Below are 5,814 nucleotides of genomic sequence, written 5' to 3'. Positions count from 1 at the left end.
AAAGTAAGTAAAATTACTTATATTCCCATTTAAAATATCTTTCATTTTCACAAAGGTAGAGGGCATGTAAAATAATTGACCCCAGTTCATGAAAAGCCTTGAATTCTACCATTTGAGAGCTGATTTTACGTTGGACTACAGAGGGTTATTTTTACTCAATAGTCGAAACCTGGTCTATAAATAACCCTTGTATCCCCTTTCCTCTCTCACATTCAAAGAAGAAGATAGAGAAAGCAATACCATTTATTATCTATTCATCCATCTATCCTCATGCTATCAAAGAGTCATTCGATCCGTTGCTAACTATTTTGACTGTCTTTGATTTTTTTATACAAATGTTTTCTATTTCTTGTTCTCGATCTATATTAGTCTGCATAGTTTCTAGTTTCTACCACATGCTCATTTTTTTGTCTGTCTCTACACCTCATTTCTCATTGCTTTTTTTCTAATTCTCCCCTGCATGTTTGTTCAAAAGCCTCAAAAAATCTCATTGGATTAGTGATTACACCTCTTTTGAAGTGAGTCCCCTTATTGAATGATGATGGAGGATGATATTAATGAGAACTACGATATTCCGGTGAGAATTGCTTCTTATTTATTTATTATAACGATGCATTTATTTCATTCCTGTAAGATTTACTTTTTATTTTATTTCCACCAAACTTAAGAAATGGTAATTTGTGGATATTTGTTTAGGTCTTGGATTCTTCTGAAAATGCTGCTAATATTGTTAGCACTCCTGGGGACTCCTCGACACAAACATCTAAAAAAAGAGCATATCCAACTAAATCTGTTGTATGGAATCATTTTACCAAAGAGAAAGGACCTGATGGGATAGATGAGAGGGCTAAGTGTAATTATTGCAAGAAATTATTTGCATGCCCAAGTAGCAGTGGCACTAGTAGTCTTAAACGACATTTGGATAAGACATGCATCCCTTATACGTCACAAGATAAGTGCCATAAGTTATTGTCTTTTAAATCCGTTAGAGATGGCGATGATGTGGAGGAAGGGGCGGGTGTTATGCCTTGGGTGTTTGACCAAGATCGAGCTCGAAGAGAGTTGGCTATTTTTATAATTAAGCTCGAACTTCCATTTAACATAGTTGACAAGGATGCCTTTAGAGATTTTATTATGGTTATCCAACCTCGACTCAAAGTTATATCACGCACAACTATAAGGAAAGAGTTGTTGAATATATATGGAGAGGAGAAACTTAAACTGAAAAGATTGATTGGTGTATGTCATCGGGTTTCTTTAACTGCCGACATGTGGACATCTAATCAGACTTTAGGTTATTTATGTCTTACAACACATTTCATTGGTGATAATTGGAAGTTACATTACCATTACCCTAGATAATGCCTCAAATAACACCGTTGCTGTTAGGACACTTGTTCCGGTTCTTTCAAGGAAAGGCATGTTACTACAAGAAGGCCGATTTTTTCACGTTCGTTGTGCTGCACATGTCATCAATCCCATAGTGCAAGATGGGCTAAATGAGATTAAAGAATCGGTTGATGTTATTCGAGAAAGTGTTAAATATGTTCGGGGTTCACAAGCAAGAAAACAGTTGTTTGAAGAATGCATTTTGCAAGAGAGGCTTTCAAGTAAGAAAGGCTTATGTATAGATGTGGCTACAAGATGGAACTCCACCTTTCTTATGCTAGAGTCTGCATTACAGTTTGAGAGTGCCTTCACTCGCTTACAGACACGAGATGCCATCTTTGCAAGAGAAGCCCCTAGTGTTGTTGATTGGAAGAATGCTAAAGTTATTTGCCGATTATTAAAAGTCTTTTATGATGCTACAAAGCTTTTCTCTGGGCATAAATATACAACTGCAAATTTGTATTTTCATGAGGTTTTTGCAATTCAATAACACTTGCTTGGAATGGCTATACACGAAGATGTATCTATTAACCAAATGGCTACTAAGATGCAAAGTAAGTTTGATAAATATTGGAGGGAGTGCAATGTGATGCTTGCTATTGCAGTTGTCCTTGATCCTAGGTATAAGCTTAAATATTTGAGTTTTATGTACCATCTTATCTATGCTACGGATGAAGCTGAATCACAGGTTTCACTTGTTAAGTATGAGGCCTTTAAGATTTATGTTGAGTATGTATCTGCCCATAGTTCAAGGCGAAGGCGAGTTTTACAGTCGGTGGAAAAATTTTCAGAGGTTGACAGTAGAACTTCTCCTCTTGGTGAGAGGAGGATTTCTAGTTTACAAAAACAATTTTTCAAGATGAGTGCTGAAAAGAATGATGTTGGGCCGGCATCAGAACTGGAACGATATTTGCAAGAAGAGAATCATGTAGATGATCCTAAATTCGACATTTTGAGCTGGTGGAAAATTAACAACTCAAAGTATCATATACTTTCTCAAATGGCTCGTGATATCTTGTCGATTCCGGTATCTACAGTTGCTTCAGAGTCGGCTTTCAGTACCGGTGGTAGAGTTCTTTACAAATACAGAAGTTCAATGAGTCCTGGGGTTGTGCAAGCATTGGTTTGCACTCAAGATTGGCTACGAGCTGTTAGATGTGATGGTAATAATGATGAAGAAATCGAAGTTTATCAACATGATAATGATATTGAAATCATTGAATCAGGTAATGTAACTACACATTTGCTTAGATAATTATAAATATGTTTTAAAAATTCTAATGTATTTTCTTTTCTTTTTGAAGGTCTCATTGATTCTCGACAAATTCCATAATATGATAACAATCTTGAGCTATGCCATAGATGAGGTAAACTTTATACATAAATTCTTTTAGATAATGGCTGTCTATATATTCCTTTGGATAATACTCAACTTTTGTAATGCAAAAATTCACTCATACTTCGTGTGTATTTTTTTATGCAGAAACCTATTGGAATTCTTTTTGGTGCAGAAAGCCCTCTATGGAAGCATTAACAATGGAATCAACTACATTAGCTTTTAAGTCTATTAGGCATATGTTGTCTTTTTGCACTTAATTTTGAGTAACTTCGTTTTTCCAATGTTTTACATTTCTTTAGTTTCTGGGGACAACTTGGTTTGCAGTGGGCTGAAACAATACATTATAGTGGTTTTGAGCAACTTTGTGCTTAATATGATAATTATGTTTTGATAAGTTTCTTAATATGGCATTCAATATCATCATTGACCTAATATCAGAAATCACCTTCATGACTGGAAAGCTACTTTATATTCATTCCATTTGAGAAATTATTGCTTTACAGGCCGAAAGTGGTGAAAGCTCATCATTGTCCAACGGCTTTCACAAGAGCCACGGTTGTGATTGCTGTAAAATATTCTATTGTCGAGCGACCAGAAAAAATAGATGATATTATATACCCTGAGATCTCTTCATTCTTGATGCTAATTAGAGATGGTGACTGCGTAAGTAACATCATTTTGGGATTATTTGAAGAAAAAAGATTCAATTTTACCATTCAAAAAAACATTATTAGAATAAAATAGATCTATGTTGCTGGAGTGTAATATCATCATATGTTCTTTAAATGGTTTTGCAGCATGTTAGACGTGCGGCTGTCCTAGCTCTGAGTACTGCAGCTCACAATAAGCCAAATCTTATTAAGGGTCTACTTCCAGAACTTTTGCCACTTCTATATGACCAGACTGTTGTTAAGGTATGCAATACTTTGCACTTTTTAATGCGTAAGACATAGTAAATGAGGGATACAAAAGGGTCCAAGTGTTTACACTTTGGACACAACTGTGGTGGGCCTCAGTTCTCAACCACCAGAAGTGTTGGTTGTGTCAGGTGTAGTTGGAGATAATCTAGATTTTATTTGGCCAGTTTTGGGCTGAGATATTAAAGGGCTAAATAGATTTTGGAGTTTGGTAATGGATGAGTCTAACTGATCTCAGATCTTGCCCATTGACACCCTCCAACATTTTTTTCAATGATATGTTTATGATGGTAATTTTTATTAACTTACCGTTTGCTATGCAGCAAGAATTGATAAGGACTGTTGATCTTGGTCCTTTTAAGCACGTTGTAGATGATGGTCTTGAGCTTAGAAAAGCAGCTTTTGAATGTGTAGACACATTGCTGGACAGTTGTCTTGATCAAGTGAACCCATCGTCGTTCATTGTTCCTTATCTTAAATCCGGTTTGGATGGTTAGTATTCCACTCTGCTGTTTTAACCTTTTACATTCTATGATTAATGTGTTTTATTGATTCATGCGTCCTTGCTGTTATGTTTTTGTTGTAAGCATGGAAGGGTTATGATATGAAATGGTTCTACAGATGCCTAAATAATTTTGTGCCGTAATAAGTTATTTTGGAATGTGTAACATAAGACAAGAAACTCTGAAAATGTTTAAGTGTAGGCTCTGAAATGGAGAACCCAGCAAACCTGGCTCAGTAACATCTAGATGCCATCAACAAAACATGTGTACAGAGCTTTGCATGGGTTTTAGTAGTATGTGCAATACTTTGCGAAGAAATTATGTGCTCAACTTTGCCCCATGGGGTCTATAAGGTAGTTCCTTGGACAGGCTCCATCTAAGAACTGTGTTTACAACATCGCTTTGTAGGTTCTTGCGAAACAAGAGTTTTACTTAAAAAATTGCGTCAACGTGAAAAAACCCGACCCGACCCGAGATTTATCATGGGTAGGGCCGGGTTTGGGTCTCGTGGGTTTTCCGGAAAAAAACCCGACCCGAGATATTTCTCGGGTTGGGTTGGGTTCTTCAAAACCCGACCCGCCCGACCCGAGTTGCAGCCCTAGAATTTATCGTCGAAGGGGCAACTTTATCAGCTCCCACCGAAGGCTAAAAAGTAGTAATTGGTGTTCGGCATTTTAAAAATAAAAGTGGTGTTGAAAATAAAAAGGTTTTAACTTTGTAGAAAAGAGGTGGTTTTTAAAATATAAGAAAAAGACCAAAACATAGAGAGAGTCAAAGATGACGAATTTTTTTGTCTCCCAATTTCATTTTATATGGAAAGAAATGAAAATGCATTGACTACCAATTATATTTTATCTAACGTTTTTTTCTTGACTCGAGTAGCTTGAAATTTCCACTCCAATGTTTTTTTCTTGACTCGTGTTTGACGAAAGCCTCACCTATCAATGAAATTTCCATTCCAAAAAATTTCTTAACTTGTGTAGGGTATGCCTCGTTTGAAAATTACTCCAAATTACATCAACTTTTTTGTGAGGAGGAAAAATCATTGCTCTCTTGGATTGGGTCGGCCATCAATTGACTTGACTTCATCAGTTTATTTATTAGGTCTTTAGATTAAATAACATGGCTGGCTCAAAGCTTTTGGCCGGTATGGGAATCTAGAAAGATGAACAGTTATTAGAAGCATGGTTTTAAATTTCGACCGAAATCTGAAATTTCGGACCATGGGAATCTAGAAAGATGAACAGTTATTAGAAGCATGGTTTTAAATTTCGACTGAAAATCCGAAATTTCAGATTTCGGTGGGGACCAAAACCGAAATTTGAAATTTCGAGAATTTCGGTCTAAAATTTCGAGAAAACCCAATTTTTTTTTTTCAAAAAAGGAAATGTTACAAAATTTAAATTTCGGAATTTTGGTCCGAAATTTACAAATTAATTAAATAACCTTTTAAAATTATTACCAAATTTCGACCGAAATTTCGGAATTTCAGGGGTCCAAAACCGGTACCGAAACCAAAATTTTAAACCATGATTAGAAGACCCCCTCTAGTGTGTGTTCAAAGTTTCAACTTAAAACCAGTCTGTCAAATGGGACCGAATTACTAAGAGAACATCCGTTTGACTGATTCAAGGATGTGACATTACAGTTTCCAATCGTGAGAAGG

At 36.0% G+C, this 5,814-nt stretch overlaps 2 long non-coding RNA genes across 2 annotated transcripts; both read left to right on the top strand.

Moving 5' to 3' along the window:
- The first annotated feature begins 462 nt into the window (after positions 1-462).
- Positions 463-3,069, top strand: LOC143859055 (uncharacterized). The gene is made up of 3 exons (XR_013239099.1): positions 463-577; positions 2,694-2,756; positions 2,873-3,069. It is a non-coding gene; the product is annotated as an uncharacterized LOC143859055 (long non-coding RNA).
- A 352-nt stretch (positions 3,070-3,421) lies between these two features.
- LOC143859361 (uncharacterized) lies at positions 3,422-4,278 on the top strand. Its single transcript, XR_013239245.1, has 2 exons — positions 3,422-3,642; positions 3,969-4,278. It is a non-coding gene; the product is annotated as an uncharacterized LOC143859361 (long non-coding RNA).
- Positions 4,279-5,814: the final 1,536 nt, after the last annotated feature.

Source organism: Tasmannia lanceolata, unplaced genomic scaffold (genome assembly GCF_043159265.1).
Source record: "Tasmannia lanceolata isolate RefF3 unplaced genomic scaffold, GAP_Taslan_0.1 ptg000029l, whole genome shotgun sequence".
Classification (NCBI taxonomy): Eukaryota; Viridiplantae; Streptophyta; class Magnoliopsida; order Canellales; family Winteraceae; genus Tasmannia; species Tasmannia lanceolata.
The sequence above is the reverse complement of the archived record's forward strand: the minus strand, read 5'-3'. Positions and strand labels throughout refer to the sequence as shown.